This window comes from Netta rufina (genome assembly GCF_964035555.1).
Source record: "Netta rufina genome assembly, chromosome: 5".
Classification (NCBI taxonomy): Eukaryota; Metazoa; Chordata; class Aves; order Anseriformes; family Anatidae; genus Netta; species Netta rufina.
Window position 1 is genome coordinate 30,679,546 of NC_140128.1, and position 18,669 is coordinate 30,698,214.

An 18,669-nucleotide genomic window follows, 5' to 3' on the forward strand; every position below is an offset into this window, starting at 1 on the left:
CCCAATATTTCAGATCTAAGAGAACATGTAAATTATCTGTCTCATAAAAGAAAATGTTAACTTACTTACTAGGAGAAAACTTAACACACACTCCTCAGCGTGGCTGTAAAGATCTGCATCCTCAGAAAGTTTATGTGGCTTTGACTTCTTGTGCAAGTACAACCTGGCCACACCTGTCCGAAGACCCATGCCTAGCAGCCATCTTTTAGCATTACTAAAACTTAAATTTTACTATAAAATCAGTAAGGGCCCATCTGTACCCAGAAGTACAAATAACTCTAACATCCATATTTCAGAATAGTATTGCATATTACTTTTTCTTATAAGCATCAGTTCATTGCTGATACTTTAATCTTATTGTAAATCTTGCTTATAAGCAGGACATGATGACATCAATGAAGGAACATGATTATTTCATTTTCTTGACAAGATTTAGTTTTGGCAGTCATAACTGTAGTATGAGTGCAAATACAAGCAATAATTCAAAATATTAAAGATCTGTTCTGGTTTCTAATGCACCACTTAAATCTCTACATTTATGATGACAATGTAAGAAAGTTTCACTTAAAAGGTGAGCTAGTTAAGCAAGCATATTGCAGACAAGGTAAATAGTATGTCATTGTCTATTACAAAGCTGCAAGAATGAAGTTTTATTTCTCTGAAAAATCCTTATTAAGCACTGCTGCTGAACAAATGCTCTCCCCTCCTCTCCCACTTACACAGCACAAAAACGTGCAATGCCCTATCTCTTCAAGTCTACTGTAAAGGTTAGCCAAAACTTGCTGCAATTGCCCTGCAACAGCTTCACTGCAATTATTCACCAGCACAAGAACACAGAGTACCTTTATCTACCAAGGAAGAAAAGGTCATCCCACGTGTCAGGTTTTGAATGCAGAACTTTGAGCCTTTTTGTAAGTTTAGATCCCATAAAATCTAATTAAATCCAGCACTGTCACACTAAAGCAAATGAAGGCATGTAACCATATGAGCATTCTCACCAAAATGTTAACAGTTCGGCTTACGCAATACAGTATGACTAACCACATTATGCACCACATGGCTTTCCAACCCATTTACCCTTTCATTACCCAATTAAGATGTAATAATACAATACTACCAGTAAGCATTCTAAGACATCAAAATACACAAGGGTGAAGCATGAGTTTGTTTGTTGAGCCAGTAAATACATTTCATCATTATTATTGTTGTTAATTAGAGCTTAAGTTAAGGGTATTTTCCTTGATGCAGAAAAATAAAGCATTGGATACATAATAGAAAGACCACTAAAACCAGCATATCAGCGGTAGAAGATTGCACATTTCATGGTTTGGGAAACTTGTGATGGTTTCTAGTGACCCACCTTCCGGTAGTGAAAGTAATGTTTAGACCATAGCTTGAAAGTACAGCAGAAATTTGTTGCCTTCACATGTTTACACAAAGAGCTCAGAGCTATAACAATAATACTAATTGCTCTGAGGATGTTCTTAGAAATTGAGATGCTCTGACACCACACGATGCGAGGTACTCACTATCCTCTCAAAGTTGACACTGGCCCGGGGGGTGTAGAAGGTGGCACATTTAAAGGTTAATCCAGTCAGATCAGACACACCTGTAGAAATACTGAAAATGTTCTATCTACCAGACTTCATGTGGTCTCATACCTGAGCTAAGGTAACTGATCATGTGAGCACTCCACAGCTGTTTCCCAGCACTCACTAATTTTTATCTGCATCACAGACAGGGGTGGAAAACATTGAAAAGATGTTAACACAACAAGGTCTTACTGGGAAACAACCAGAGTTAAACAAAAAATTGCACATAGATTATGAAATACCAGGAAATGAAATCATGAATTGTACTCCAACCCACTATTAACAGTTGGTGGCTGAAACATTCAGCTTCCATAAGCCCTGTCCTAAAGCTCAGAATTTTTTAAGTTATGCCAGCCTGTTCAAACAAATACTCACAGGCTGCAGCAATTAAACAGTGTTCAGTATTCCACAACTGTATGCAACAGACGTAGCAGCACAGCAACCCCATTCCAGACTCTTAAAAGTTAAACTGTCAGAAAAATGCATTTGATCATTGTAAGGCTGAGGTTATTCCTTGTAATGCTCTTTCTACCAATCTTAACAAACCACTCGTCCCTCGCAGTGCAAAAATTCAATAAATACAAGAAAAAAAATCCTCATTTTCTCCATCAGCAACTATTCTAAAGCAAATGTCCCAATTCATCAGACTCCACAGCCATTACAAGCTCTGACTACAGTCCCATACAATTTGCTGCTATGCTTAAGTGCAGAGATGCAAGGCAGTAAATCCCTTTGTTATATGGGCTCACTCTAAAAATAACCTGCAATGATCATCAACCAATAGCATAAAAGCAGGTCTCCTAAACACTCTATGTGATACAAAGCCAGTTGAGTTATATCACCTAAACCAACTGAAAATAAGCAGAAGTTTTCTAAAGAAACACTAGCTGTGCCTCACAGAAAGCAGTTCAAGCAATTCTGCTTTGCAGTTCATCTGGATGCATGTGACGAATGCTAACTAACCGAGCCATTCCGCTTCCAAGTGAATCATTTATTTCTAGGGCAGCTAATTCTTGGATAACTAAAGTTTTCAAAAATTAGCCTTTCAGGTTTAAAACTCATCTGTCCAAATACATGTTGAATTTAGAAAAGATCCTATTAAAAAAAAAAAAAAAAAGGTACAGAAAGGGCTGAAAGAGTGGGAAAAGATTTCCTTTAATCACCCAAATCCAGGAACCAAAGCTTGAAGTTAAATGTCAACACTCACAAAAATAAATGCATTTTCAGAACTGAAAGAAAATCTCTTTCACAAGTAAAATAAGCCTACTTGTTTGGTAAATCAGTCATACAAATCTAAGGTTTTACGCTGGAGTTACTTCACTAATACCTGTGAGTGTTTCATAACCAAGTAATCAATTTTTGAATAGACAAAGAACTGTATCCAGAATGGCAAACATCTCCTACTTAAAAGTAGAAAAGAACAAATAAAAGTAAATAAATAAATCATACTTCCGTGCTACTGACCTGATCGTTACCTGTTTACTGTTACGTCTGAAACATATTGAGGAGGCACATGCTCATTTTGGTTCTGGATCTTAAGTGACAGCAGCAAAAGCAGAAAAACAAGCCACAGATCCAGGGCACACATTTCAGGAACCAACATGCACTCTAATCCAGATTATTTGGAGGGTCCATTTCAGGAAGAAAAAAAAAAAAAGATGTATTTGTACTGCGGGGTTATGCAATGATTTCTACATAATGGACATGACCAGCACAAAGGTGAAAACCACAGCATTTTGGACAACTGATCCAGCCGCGATGTTCTCCACTGAGAACATACAGCAGCCTTAAGTCCAGTCCACAAGTTTGCATGGTCCACATTCTGAAAACATTTGGAACAATAAGCTATAAATTTTTATCAGCTTTCTGAAAAATTGTCAGTGGAAACAGACACCAGTGTGGACAAATTTGTCAGCAAGTATGGCATATAGAGAGAAACTAAGTAAATCAAACTAGGTAAATCTACAAGGACAGCAGCATACTGGGATGCAGCACAGGGATCTCTACTGCAAACAGTGATTTTTATTTTATTCACATATGCTCTCAAAATGGAAGAAGGGTAAGAGAATGACATTAACTATAAATAACAATGAATATGATTTCAGCTATTACTATTGTTTAGGAAACATCATGAGTGACATGTTTAGTCCTCTATAAATAGAAAATGTAGCTGTCAAATAATCAAACATTATTGAAAGTTACTATGAAAGGAATAGAACAAAACCAGAAAGATGCCACAAGAAAAAATAGGCTGCAATCATTTTTAATACTGTGCAGTTCTTGTAGATACTCCATCATTTCTGAAATGAAACAAAAAGCTGCAGAAGGGTAACAAGGACAGTTAGAACTACTTAACAGCTTCTGTACACGGAAAGGTTAGATACAAAGGTATTTACCTTGGAAAAGCAACTTGCTGGTGGGTAGAGCTACAGAATGTATAGTACCACAAGCATCAGAAAATGAACAGGGAATGATGATTTTCCAGTTCTTACATTCTATAAACCAGGGACAAACAACCGAATTCTTGAGCAGCCCAGGTTTCAAAATAAAAGAGTATTTCTCATATGATATGCAATTAACTTGCACAATTCCCTGCCTCAGGATGTTTTGCAAAGTGCAATAGGATTCAAAAAAAAAATTTAATTATTTGATCAGAAATTCCAAAGGCTATTAGAAACTGCGGTGGAGATGTCCAGTCCAAAATGACAGGTTGGCAAGGCTTATTTCATGTCTTCCTCCACCTTACATTTTTCCCTGGGATCCACTACTGACCACATCAGAACAGGGAGAATACTGTGCTGCAAAGCTCTTGTTCTGAACCAGCACAACTTGGGCTGGTCTCCATTCACCACGAATTCAGCTGGCCAAGATCTCATGCTACAGTTTTCACAGCATCCCACCAGAGTTGTTGCCATCCGGCTGCGCTGTGACCTACAACAGCCAGCTCGCTCCATGTGGTATGGATCTCTCTTCCCTAAGCCCACAGAAGCTGAAGTTTCCACAGCTAAAGACATTTAAATGAAAACCAGCCCATGAATTTGTATATTACAGATAGCTCACCAAATCTGAATTACTGTGGCAACAAGCCATGTGTGCACTAGTCAATCTCAATTAGAAAATCAAAGTTTGCTTAAACTACCATGAACTATGTACGAGGAAAAAATAAGCTCAAAGTATGTTCACAAGATGACAGATGACTCCATTTTATACTGTTACTGCAGCACTCATGTCCATTACTGCTTTGCAGCTGTTATGTAGCAATTCAAGACACTTCACTCATTCCCATCCTCCAGCAGTTGAATAAATATAATTAAGGTCCTTTTATCTCTGCATTTTCTTCAGCTTGTTCACACTAAATCAGCCACACTTTTGACTGCAGCCAATGCAAGGAGAAGACTAAGTGTTACCAAAGGCATTTTTACTATTAATTTATAACTCAAAGTGAAATTGTGAAGGCTTTGTGTCGAGCTTTTGAGAGAACAGTGAGTTTGATAACAAAAATGACTCTAGAGAAAAAGTATAGCAACTTCTGACAGTCAGAACATTTGACCATCCCTCAATAAGCTTAGCAATACAAAAAGTTCATTTTCATATGTAAGATGTATGATCTGGACGAGGGCATCGAGTGCACCCTCAGTAAGTTCGCAGATGACACCAAGTTAGGTGCGTGTGTCGATCTGCTTGAGGGTAGGAAAGCTCTGCAGGAGGATCTGGATAGGCTGCACCGATGGGCTGAGGTCAACTGCATGAAGTTCAACAAAGCCAAGTGCCGGGTCCTGCACCTGGGGCGCAATAACCCCAAGCAGAGCTACAGACTGGGAGAGGAATGGTTGGAGAGCTGCCAGGCAGAGAAGGACCTGGGAGTGATGGTGGATAGTCAGCTGAATATGAGCCAGCAGTGTGCTCAGGTGGCCAAGAAGGCCAACGGCATCCTGGCTTGTATCAGGAACAGCGTGACCAGCAGGGCGAGGGAGGTGATCGTCTCCCTGTACTCAGCTCTGGTGAGGCCGCACCTCGAGTACTGTGTTCAGTTTTGGGCCCCTCGCTACAAGAAGGACATCGAGGTGCTTGAGCGGGTGCAGAGAAGGGCGACGAAGCTGGTGAGGGGCCTGGAGAACAAGTCCTACGAGGAGCGGCTGAGGGAGCTGGGCTTGTTCAGCCTGGAGAAGAGGAGGCTCAGGGGTGACCTTATCGCTCTTTTTAGGTACCTCAAGGGAGGCTGTAGCGAGGTGGGGGTTGGCCTGTTCTCCCACGTGCCTGGTGACAGGACGAGGGGGAATGGGCTTAAGTTGAGCCAGGGGAGTTTTAGGTTAGATGTTAGGAAGAATTTCTTCACTGAAAGGGTTGTTAGACATTGGAACAGGCTGCCCAGGGAAGTGGTGGAGTCACCATCCCTGGAAGTCTTCAAAAGACGTTTAGATGTAGAGCTTAGGGATATGGTTTAGTGGAGGGCTGTTAGCGTTAGGTTGGAGGTTGGACTCGATGACCTTGAGGTCTCTTCCAACCTAGAAATTCTGTGATTCTGTGATTCTGTGATAGGTAAAATCTTCTTAGAGAAGTCCCTGTGGTGTCCAACATAGCAACTGTGTTTGACTTACAACAAATCTTTCTTCAGCAGAAATATGATTCTTATTTACTATACTAAGAACTAATGTCAACATTTGTACACCTGTTCAGAGCCAGTTTGAGTTGTTTCATAACTGTTTTCTCATAATAGCTCTGCAAAACATCATCTGGAACTAACAGTATTATTCCCTAAATCTGTTTGTTTTACACAAATGTAATCAAAACAGAAGCTAGCTTAATGAAATAAGATATGAACTATATGTGTTTTTAAGCACACAGGATGCAATGTTTTCTGAATTCTTCCTCTGGTATTAGTGAGAGAACCAGTTAAATACATTTAAAAATAGTCTTCATCCTCTCTAGATTCTAATACAACCCATTATGTTCCTTTGCCAGAGAACTCAGAAGATGTCTAAGAAGTCTGTCACCGTAGTCCCTATAAGAAGTGTCTAATCAAGGGATTCTTTAACACAATGCCAGCTTTTCGGTACAATTTTGTACATACACAACTTGTATTCTTTATGATTACACAGCATGTAAAACCTCATTTCATGCCTCATGTTTCTCACATCTGCCTACTGTGATAAATGTTAAATCCAAGCACAACGTCAATGGTGCACTTAGTAATTTCGAGATTCAGATATAGCAACGTAACTGAAGAGAGATGGTATCTTTTAAAAGTATTTATCTTCATAAAATTCTGGTCTATATACTTTATGGCTAAAACAACTCCCCAAGCCTAAGTACCACAGAATCAAAATCAACAAAATGTAACTTTCCTACAGTAGTAAGAATATCTTGACTTGGTGACTTACGTTTTTTTTTCTCGGGTCTTGCAACAGTGCTTTTCTTAAAACACTCTCGCAAAATTCTTCTCCCTTGGAGCTATAACCGTGACTCCATGGATACACGAAAAGATGAGAACCTATGGGCTGAAAGAAAACAGAGATGATAAAGTCAGATCCAACATACATGTATGCTAGAAATGGGCCAAGTGGCAGGGGGCAGGGAGTTATTATCCAGAAAGTACTTTGGGATAGTAAGACAAATCAACCAGACTGCATTTAGGGTTGTGGGTTTTTGTTATTGTTGTTTTGTGTTGTTTGGATTGGTTTTTGTTTTGAAGAACTCCATGTCAAGGTTTTCAGATTGCCTCATATAAACTGATACGTTCGCCTCCCTACTCCTTTTTCCTATTGCTTGGCATTAAAAGCCCTCTGCTTATAAGGATAGTAATGTTTGTGTTTATGGATGCCAAGAACAGGTATTTAACAGCTCTTGCTACAAAACCTCACTGGCACTATTTTTTGAAATACTGACAGCACTCTCTCATTTCCTTTCACAGAAGCTACCAGATTTCATTATGATCACTAGAATCAGTATCACATTATTGCTGATGAGCAATAACATACTGTGAATCTGCAATTACATACTCGCTGAGAATTATCAAGACAGCTTGAGATGTCTATAAATCCAGGGGTCCACATCCAACTGGTTATTTAGACTCCCTTTAGCCTCAGTGGGGAGAAAAAAAACAGAGTTATACTGACCTATTTTAAGTGTATCTGACAATGAAAATACATTTATCTAAATAACTAACTCAGTATTTAACATACAAATATTATTAGATCATTTCCAACCTTTTTGCCCAATACCAAATTAATAATTAAAAACTTCTCCATGATAGTGAAGTTGTTCTTTAAAAGAAAACATTAATCACAAAATGGGAGCAATTTAACAGTCTAGTCAAAATACTTTGCCTTTCCAGCACCACAATGAGAGCTTAATTCCAGCCTTTAGACCACATTGAAACCAATTAGTCCACTATGACATCCTCTAGTAAAAAAAAACAAAAACAAAACAAAACATTTCATTACCTGAGACAGACTGCTTCAAACGAGTAAAACTGCCTCACCTACTACCTGCACTGCAAGTGCTCACATCAGCACCTCAACAACTTCAAGTCAAAATTAAATCTACGGTAACTTAGCACAGAAGCCAAGTCTTTGGCTTAGAGTATAACATATTCAGCCTCACCATGCTGCCTTCCTAGTCATAAGATAATGGAATTTTAATTCAGCTTTTTTCTGTTAGCTTTCCCTTGCACTTACTTATTCCATCTGTTAACATCCAAGCTTTATTATCTCTTTCGAGATCAGCATGGACTTTCTGCTACAATGCAGACAATTACTACAAACACACACATATGAAAACCAGAACAAGCCTCTGCATGTTTGTTTTCCTTGCAAGAAGTACTCATATCAAAATGGATTTTAAGAAAAGACTGTAACGTGCCCCCTAACATGAGCAGTTTAAATTAACCTTCACTTAGTAATAATAAACAATCTGCACTGGAGTTGTCTGAAGGATCTAGATATTAACAACAGAAGTGTTACTGTATTCTTAGTACAGTGAGACGCTGCGCACTTATTAGTGTCATGAAATTTAACAGCAGGTCGACTGTAGATTGAAAAGCAAGTTAGGATATGCACCTCAAAATGCTAGCGCTACCTTTCAGTTTCCCTGTCTACCATGGAAATAGCTGAGACGACCGCTTTCTTCCAGCAATGCTGCCTTCCCCTAACCATGGATGTCCACGAAGCTCCTCATCCCCCATTACCCAGGAGCTGCTCTCCCATCTTCCAAGGGTTCTAAACTACAGTGCCTATTTTTCCACTGATATACAAGTAAATGGTCAATTTAAGGAAGACAGCAGAAGAATATAAAAAATGCCTTCTATTTCAGCAAAATCCTCAAATGAAAGGATAATTACAAGCAATACTTGCTGTAATAAGTGAGAAATATCTCAAGCTATCAGTAAAGATTTGTCAGAAAGGGCCAGGGGAGAGCTACAGAAATATAACATATTAGACTGCAACTGAGCACCTATCAACTTTATTTTAAAAAAGATGCCAGCTGAGACAAGCAAAAAGGCAGTCTTCAGTGAAGTGAGATGAACTTTTGCAGATTTTTTTTCTCCTTGATGCTAATTAAAATAAAGGTGTATGGCCTGGCCTAACCTGTTAGTTGGGAGAAGTGGTAAGTTGGTTGAAGGTATCAGCATTGTAATTGCCTGGTGTTTCAGGTCTCAACAATTACTACTGAACCTAAAAGAGAGATAACACAGGCCTGAATAAAAGCTGATTGAAAATTAGACCTCTAATTGTTCTTCCCATCATTTCTCTCAGAGCAAGCCAAGGCACAAAGTCCTGGGGAGCTCAGGTGGGTGCTGTAAGTAGACAGTGATGGACAAAAATATACTCCTCGAGAAAGAAAAAATGGATTTATGGTTAAAAATCTCAGTATCTCACAGAAAGTTAACTAATTTCAGCATCACTACATTCAGGCAAAAAAAATATCATTAACTGAAAAACATATCAGGACTCAATTAATCCACCAAACCTGCTTCCGATAAAATTTAAGTTAAAGTTGTACAAATACCAAACATTGTGAGCTCTTGGCTTTCTTGTTTCTGCTGTTCAAATCCAAGAAGAAAATCCAATACTAACATCACCCTGAACTACTGAGGTAAGTGCGGAGATTACAGCCCCCTAAAGCTGCCCTCGCGTTAGTTATGTCACCAGCACAGAAACTGCCTCCCTCACTGACACAATCTCAGGGAAAACAGGATCCCATTTACCACCCTGGGGATCACGCTTCCATCCCTTTCAGATGGTTAAACACATCCCACAGCCACGTGGCAGCTGATGTTGTCCCAGAGGGGGGTCAGGCTGCCCATGAACCAGTGCCGGAGTGCAGGCCGGGCTGCCAAGAACAGTGGCAATACAGCAGCTCCACGGATGCCAACAGCCCTCATGAGCACATCAGTGACTGAATGACCTCAGCCAGGTAGGACAGTGAAATCCCAGATGCCTCTAAACTTTCTAAACCAACAATTTTTCACTTCAGTAAAGCGTCAATAATGATCTACTGCAGCATAGAGAGCACCTACCCTGTGCTGCTCAGAGCTTGGTGGCAGAGCGTGCCAAGAAACGCATTGCCCAGAAGTAACGCCTGCTGAAAAATCATATGGCTGCTGTAACCTCTTGAATCATACAGATAGCTGTCATCTGCCCGACTTTAAATTGCTTGGCAAAGGAACAAGAGAAGTCAAACAGGATACACCCAGGAAAATTGCCTACCTTCTCACCCTGTCTCATGCTCATCAGAGCACTCAATGAAGCTTCAAGCTCAGCACCGACAGAAACATCACCTGACGATCCTACAGCCCTGCACCCAGAGCAGCCTTTCCATGCCTGCTGCTACCAGCCACCTTCCCTAAATCAGGAACAGCACAGAGCAAATCAAAGCAACCAAATCATTGCTCTCAGAAGCTTCCTCTGAATACCTGAACGTGCAGGTTCTGTCATCGCCGTATCACGTGTTGCCTGCTGATGTATGACTGCAGTTGCAAGCAACCTATTTCACTCCTGGTACTAAGAGGTTTGAAACAGTTTGGGCTGCTGCTGTGCAGGTGGGAAGATGAAATGTCACATGCCCTGTTCCCAGTATCAGACAGCCACACATCGCCTTCCACGGAAGACAGCTGCTTCCTGGGGTGGCAACTGAGCTGGGAAACAGAAAGCAGGATGAACAGGGGAGCACTCTAAAAATGCCCGCAGTGTAACAGCTGGCACCCGGCACTGGGGCAAGCATGATAGGAACGGGGTGCAAAGCCTACTGGATGTTACACGGCCAGATTCAAACCAGCATAAAAGCTACAGCTGTGTTACCTTCACCTGTGACTAGTCACAGGTTTACACGGTGTAAAGTGGTACAATGAACGAACTCAACTATTGTGGCAGGTGACCCTAGCATAACTACTCTATACACAGATCACATTTCTCAACAGTGCCTTCTGCCTTCCTTTTGTAAGTCCAGAAACCATACAAAATTCTCTATTCCTTGCAGAATGTGCAGTTGTTCTTCATACATTAGGCATTGATAACACAGATACCACCATTTACAATGTCATTAAAGTTAGGTGGAAGACAACACTGCCTTCCCTCATGATTATACATTCCTCAATTATCCTGTAATTACCCCACGTACATTACACTTTACCTTACTACATTCATGGGAATGAACTCAGGAGCAGGGGATGCACACAGTCAGTCAGTGACATAGGTACTGAACTGAGATAAAAGCCAACTTATTCCACTCTGCCAAAAATCAGGTCTCCTCAGGAAATCATAATCCATTCACATTGGCAAGTTCCACAAGAGCGGATCTTGACCACAGTCCCTAGGGGACCAGCATCACCTTACATCCCTTTGACATTATGTATCACTAAAAACATAAGTGCCAGAAAACACAAGTGCACATGACAGAAAGTCCACTCAACCCACACCACTGTTCACCCCTGGTTAACTCATGGCTGCTGCTGTCTTGTGACCATACATCACCAAGCACCAAGTTCAACCAGTGGTTGTCTACATCAGTATTTGTAGGCTCTCCCTAGGTGCATTTCCCAGCACAGATGGGTGTGAACACCTCCTGTCACTTCTTAAAGGGTAACTTTCATCGCATCCAAGGTTGATCATCTCTCAGGAGCCGCATTTATATTCCAGCATCATCCTTCTGCCCTGCTCATGGTTTGTTCTTTATCTTCTCAGCTCCAACACACTTGGTTGCAGCAGCAGCGTACCATCCTGGCTAATTGCTGGAGCATAGTCCCCGACCTGAAGACACAGTTATGTGTCTGAATTTTGTCTCCAAGCTTTGTGTCCAGCTACTGACTTTGGGAACTTCACCTCCTGAGTTCATCTGTGCAGCAGCACCTTCCCTACCATTTTCCTGGGCTGCACACATCACACCAGACAGCTGCCGCTATTCCAGGCAGTGGTCTTCTCCAGCAGTATTATTTTTCTGGAGAGGAAAAGGGTTCTCAGATGAGGACTACAGAGCTTGTCATCTTTCTATAATAGTCTTCTTTCAGCATTTGTAGCAGCCTAACTTACCACTGTAGACAGAGATGCTGACAGCATTTATATAAAGCCTTTCCTTCTAAATATAAGCATTTTATCACTCTATTTTACCAGCATCAAGACTGAGAAGTTGGAACCCTACTTAGAAAGAGCAGCAGCAGAGAACTGGCATAAATTAAGAGGGGAAAAAAAAAAAAAGCTAAGTAGCTATTGCATGTATGTTTCTTTGTCCAATTTAGCTTCATGACAGCAAAATTATGCAAGTGACTACAGGCATTTGAATTACATGCCTCAAAAAGACAGTTGGAAGCCACAAACCACCTTTATTCAGCCTTCACACCAAGGATATTTAAGAGTTATGCCAAACTGTTTTTTTCCAGTGGTTAGGCGAAGTGGTAAACTCACACACATCACACAAAAAGATCATTCATCTACGCAATAACATGCTCTTCAGTTATTTAGACTCAACATTTTCCAACCATAAATAAATTTCATTAAAGAAGCCTTAACTGAAAAAGAAGAATTTGCAAGGGCAGCCTAGTTTAGTCACTCAATCTTCTCTGTTATTAAAGAGCTTAAGTATTTGAATGAGTTTTATTTTTTTGTTGTTTCCTCACTGTCTATGAGAAAATACCCTATAAAGAAAAATGGCAAGCATTTGCAAGCATCAGATTCTCTTCTTCCACCTCTCTCTTGCTCTCACTCACCAAGTAAGAGCGCTGGAAGTTGACCTTCAGCACTGTTTATACAGGGATTATATAGAAACATTTCTATAAAGTACACAGTGTCTGACAACACAAACTTTCTTAGCCTTTGCAAGTCCCGAGTTTGAGCGATACCAACACTACGAAGTGACAACAGCTTCCAGCACACTCATATTCACGTTGTCTGTTGGGAGTTCCCTGTCATACGATGGGGCAGCAGTCAGTGCATCATGTTTGACAGTTACTGGGGGTTTCCTTTTTCCATGCTCATTCCTCATTTGCTTTCTCATACTCGGTCCTTCTGCATTCAGTGTTAACTTGCAGCTGAGTCCTGTGCTGGCCAACCAATTTGCATTTTAGCTTCTCAAGATTAAACATTCACACTGGCTGAAAGTAGACCATTCATACCAATATTGGAAGATGAAACCTCCCAAACCCATAGTAGAAAGAACAGGATGAAATTCAGCATAAACAGGATTCTGAACCCTGAAGCTGAAAAGCAGAAACAACTATGTCCAAGACCAAACTTCTGCCTGTGACTCACAATATTTAAAAACAAACAATAGTGAGTTTGTAAACTACACCAGGCCTACAAGTTACTCATGTAACTTCCCCCTCTCAAATCTTACCAAAAATAAATAAATAAATTGAAGATGAAGGTGACAAAACATTTTCAGTCTGGAATGAAAGGCTTTTCGCTGCCTATAATGTGAACCTCTATAAGGCTGTGACAGGCTGCTGTAACAAAGCCAAGATAACCGAGGCTATCTTGGATTGTCCTACAACCACACCCAGGAATGCAACACATGCCAAAACCCAACAGTTGTTCACTGACGTAGGCGCAAGAGGAATCACAATACGTACTCAATCAGCTTCTCACCGCTGGAATAATGTACTTAGGCTGGCTTGCTATAAATATCCAGCTCTGTAGATACAGAAGGAGATTGGAGCCATATGCAAAAGACCCAGATAATAACTGCACATAAAGCTACAGCAATATAAAATGAAGGAAGAGGAGGAGATTCGGGAAGCGGCCTACGCTGAGGCCCACGCACTCCAAACTGCCAGGAAAGCAGAGCACGAGCTGGATGAGGCTGGGGAAGAGATCAGGGGACGGGGCTACAGGCAATTTTCCCTGTATATTACATACTGATGTGTGTAATCCTATTGCTGAATTATCTTTTCCAGACAGAAGAATATTTGTGAAAAAACACATTAACTGGCAATGGAGTGACTTATAAGACAAAGCACGAGGACCAAGTCAGAAGAGGTGTCTGAGTTCAGGGTTTTGCACTGCAAACCCGAATCTGCAGCAAAAGGCAATTCCACAGCTGCTCTACCTCATTCCTGCCCTGCTTCTGCTGTAAAAAACCCAAGTATAGGTTATTAACTTGACAAAGCACTCAGACTGAAGACATATATTTTATTAAAATGAATGTCTACAATATTTGATCTAGTGGCAATTTCCGGAATACTGAATTTAATCTTTAAAAGTTTTCAAACAACACAAGTTTAAACTTGATTTGGGCACTGATTTCATCCTTCCTTATTTACCTAATACGGCAAAACACCCCAAAAGATTTGAGTGACCTTATTACTCAGTTAACTTTACAGAACATACTTAAATCTGTCTATACTTAAAAGATTCTACTCACAGACAAATATACATCTGATCAATGTTTGCCTAGTCTATTTTTAATTTGTTTGTTTGTTTTTTATTCTCAGGGATGATGTTCTGTCAAGAGTATTTTTACCGTACAAAATATTCTCAGTAGTTAAGTGAGTTTTCTACTAACAGGGATTTTTATAAAATTTGTTACTGCTAAGGCCCTCTCTTAGAAACACCTAGAATTAAGAAACTCTTTCTAGACATACAGAACAACTAAAATACAAATAGGAGGAAAAAAAATATCTTACATTTCACAAGAATCAGGACATCTAAAGCAAGCTTGTAAATTTTTTTTTCCTAAGTGGGTGGAAGGGTGGGGATTGTGCAAAACAGGGATATTTGACATACTGATTTCCCCGATGCTGGAAAGAAGGTCAGAAAGCATTCCTAAAACATTGGCTAGTCTGGAGGTTCACAGTAGGAGGGTATATTTCCTGCTGGATAGTAATATTACATTACACATAAAAATGGCCATGTTGGTAAGATTAAAATAGCTACAACATGTGAAGTTCTCAGCATTGCTGCCCTTCTCTCTGAAGGGGCACTCTGAAAGGGGCTACAAGAATTGCAGCATATCAGCAAGAGATAACCGAATACCTCTATAAAACCTAAGCATCCCAGATTGATGCACACTATGTAAAGTTAATCCATGCCCACTCCGGTGCAAAATCAGAGCCAAGTCCTCTAGCTCCAATTCTCCTTTATACAATTATTGTGGGGGTGGCGAAGAAAGGAAATAAAGTGCTTCTTGAATCTTTAAAATATACATTACCCACAGATTATGGAAGCAGCCAATGTGTGTCAGTATTATTGACTTTGCATTACATCCTAGGTCTGAGGGGAAAAACAGTACAGAAATACAGACTGAAACAAGTTTTTTAAAAAACAAACTACTTTACAGTTAGCACAGCTATTACTAAGTGCACCTTATCTAGCTTTAAAGTAGCTAATTATTGACAGATATCACAAAAGAAATGGATTTTGAATTATGGATCAGTGTATTGAGAATATTCCGTGGTGGACAAAATGAAATCCAAGCAAGGCTCAAGTTTTCTAACTCCAGAAACATTTGAGGTTGCTCTACTAAATACAATGTTAAGATAAAGCATTTCTTTAATACATTTCAAAGAGTCAAACTGTTTCAACATATCAGTAAATAGAAAAGGGTTTTCTGACTATATTGTAAGTGGTTGAAGATTCCCGCTATGAGTACAGCAATAAATATTATTTAGTGACCTCATTAAATAAAACTTTTAGTAGAGATGAGTTCAAAGAACTTGAAAAGCATTGCTACATCATGTCCTCAGCTAAATCAGGATGCACATTTAAAGAAAGAATAAGTTTCCTAAGGGTGCCTAGAAATTCATGTACAAACTTTCATAGGATTTCTCAAACTTTAAAACTCCCACAGTCTTAAGGTAAAAAGATCTGGCATTCAGTTTTTCAGAAATAGTTCACAATAATTCACAAACATAGATCAGAAAATGAACACTCAACAGGTCAAAGAAAGCTAAACAAAACTGAGACTACATGGTTGTGTCTATTTCAATGAGAAGTTCTAGCAAGTATCTTCTTTAGCAATTTGAATTCAGTACATCCAGGATTTGAGAAGAAAAGCCTCCTATGGGCTCTCACTTTTACCTATAAAATGAAGTCCTGGGTTTCCATAGCACTTAACTTACCATGTGAAAAGTGTCTGTTGTTTTAAGAAGTCCCCACACAGTCTTGGCCGGCTGCACTATACACAAATAAAACCTGGTAATACAATTCTCAAAAATTCACAGCACAAAATGGGAAACCTCTGCAACACAGAGCAGAACACGAGAATGCAGCTCTGAGGCATGCTGTGGTAGACAGCCTGAGACACTCCCTACAAATTCCCTACACCACCCACATCCCCTCATGCTAGGTACACAAGCGACACAACAGGAAGGGCCTTCACAGTCTTCTTTCTGGGTCAGGTACACCAAAATAGTTCTGGGAAACCTAAACAAACTGGACGTGACCCCAGGTCAAAATAATAGCTGCACTGACTATGCTACTAGCTATGACTAGCTGCTGCTTATCTCAGATCTCCGAGATACTGTGACACACACAAACCAAAGTCATCTTTGTCTGTCTGCTTTTACCTAGCTTTTGGTAGTGCTTCATCAGTTCTAAGACGCTTGACTGACAGGCAAACTTTTTCTAAGACACCGTTACAACCATACCACATTAGGACATCTCTGCTAGAAGCAGTAGCTATACCCTGCTATGAGAACCAGCAGAGCTTACTGTGACTGCCACTCACTACTTTCCATCAAAAGCAGCACTTATCCTGTCTACCTTAAAACTAAAAATAATATGTATTATGCTCCTTATTTTTGTTTTGCAGTTAATACGCTCATAAACTCCATTCTTCTGTGATGGAGGGTGGAAACCTGTGTTTTTTAGCAAGCAACAACAGTCCTCTTATTGAGTAGTACACCCTATGAGAGACCTTCAGTGCCACTGTGCCTTTTCTTGCAATGCAGTGATCAGCGGGAGAGGCCACTACAGGTTACCTGCTCTCTACACTAAATACCTCACTTCCCACTGTGTCTTCAAGTCATGAGCAAGATTTCAGCCAACTCCAGCTGTGCTCGCTGATAGCCTAAGAAAACTCACAAAAAAACCTGGCAAGGAGCAGGGCAACGTACGGAGCAAAACATTTTAAATCAGCTCTCACAAAACAGAGTATGTTTACTTTTATAAACTGAGTCAAGTGTTATTCATGAATACTTCTTTCATCTGCAGTATCCAAGTTTGTCGTATGACTGATAAAGCTACTTTTATTGTTCAGCATGTGCCTACCAAAATAACTGCAGAAGAAAGGATATCTGGGTGCACTAGTAAAATAGTTATAAGCCTAGACAGCAGGAACCTTCAGCCCACTCCAAAGGAGTGTAATACTTAATGGAAGCATAGAGGCATGCAATTACCCAGTTAAGTCCCAAAGTACTTCTTTACAAGATTACAGTTGGGAAAAAAAAAATTACCTGTTCCAAGAAGGAAAGCAGTCAAAACACAGAAACAAGATTGAGACAGTAGGAGTAGTCAGGTAGATGTTCCCAGAATTTCCTATATCAGCCTTAAATTACAAAGTCGGGGTGTTTTTTTAATTTGTTTTTCATCCCCAGTCCCCAACCCCCTGCCCCAACAAATATTCATTCAACATGGCTTACCTAGACAGCAAAGGCTGAAGCAATTATCTGGACTAAGTACCTCTGGAAAAAAGAATCTGCAATGTCCCTAGAACTTGCAAATACTTTTTTTAAATGTCAGATGTAACTTTTAAAAGTAACTACCATGATTGTTCAATATCAGTATATATCAACCTCTGCATTTTTGTCCAGTTTTCTTAAATAAACTTATTCCATCATGCCAGGTGCAGGATAAGGTCTGTACACTGGATTAAAAGCACGGGAGTAGATCCCTGCGTGAATGTATGAACACTGCATGAGCTGTTCATCTAAGGTAAGAGAGTAGATTCATAACCCACAAATTACTTGTTTTAAAGAGAAGTAATAACGTGCACGTGTCCTAAGAGTTGGAACTAACTATCGGAACTAACATGCTGCTGCCATCCACTGATAATAGGCATCACCCTTACTGACAAACACGCTGCAGCATGGCAGAAAAAACACAACATGTAGCCCTCTTTTGCTATGTATATTTTCTGTAATATATCCCATCTTTTTCCGATCGCATACACAACTGTTTGATGTTAATACCACTACCCTGGATTACTATTTCTCTTGTTAAGACATCATGCTGTCCCAAATTAGCAAAACAGTACAGCTGTAATTGGAGAACTCATTTTGTCTTATAATTGTATCAAACCTAATCTTTTGTAAGAAGCTTTAAATTCAACACCTCAACTTTGTTTTTAAGTAATGATTCAGACCCCAGTCTTACACTGAAAAATGAATTCTTGCCACCATATGCATTAATAAATAAATAAATAAAAAATTACAGCCTCCTAATTCTGAAAATGTATCTGCAGAAGAGTACACTGACATAAATTCATACCCACACATAAAAATTGGGAAGTACTTTGAAATAGTGCTACATTGGGTGATACACTACATCTAGAATCTCAGGCCCTTTGAGAGAGCTGTCAATATTGAAAAAACAGCACAGAAAAATGCACGAGCTATACAGTACCAAGATACTATTCATAAGCTGAGGGA

At 39.8% G+C, this 18,669-nt stretch overlaps 1 protein-coding gene across 3 annotated transcripts in view; it reads right to left on the bottom strand.

Moving 5' to 3' along the window:
• The window catches only part of NUMB (NUMB endocytic adaptor protein), a 96,602-nt gene that overhangs the window by 41,402 nt on the left and 36,531 nt on the right, over positions 1 to 18,669 (bottom strand). For all 3 annotated transcript variants that reach the window (XM_084287746.1, XM_084287748.1, XM_084287747.1), the window contains exon 2: positions 6,974 to 7,090. The gene's annotated coding sequence lies outside the window, so the exon portion shown is untranslated. The remainder of the gene's footprint in view (positions 1 to 6,973; positions 7,091 to 18,669) is intronic.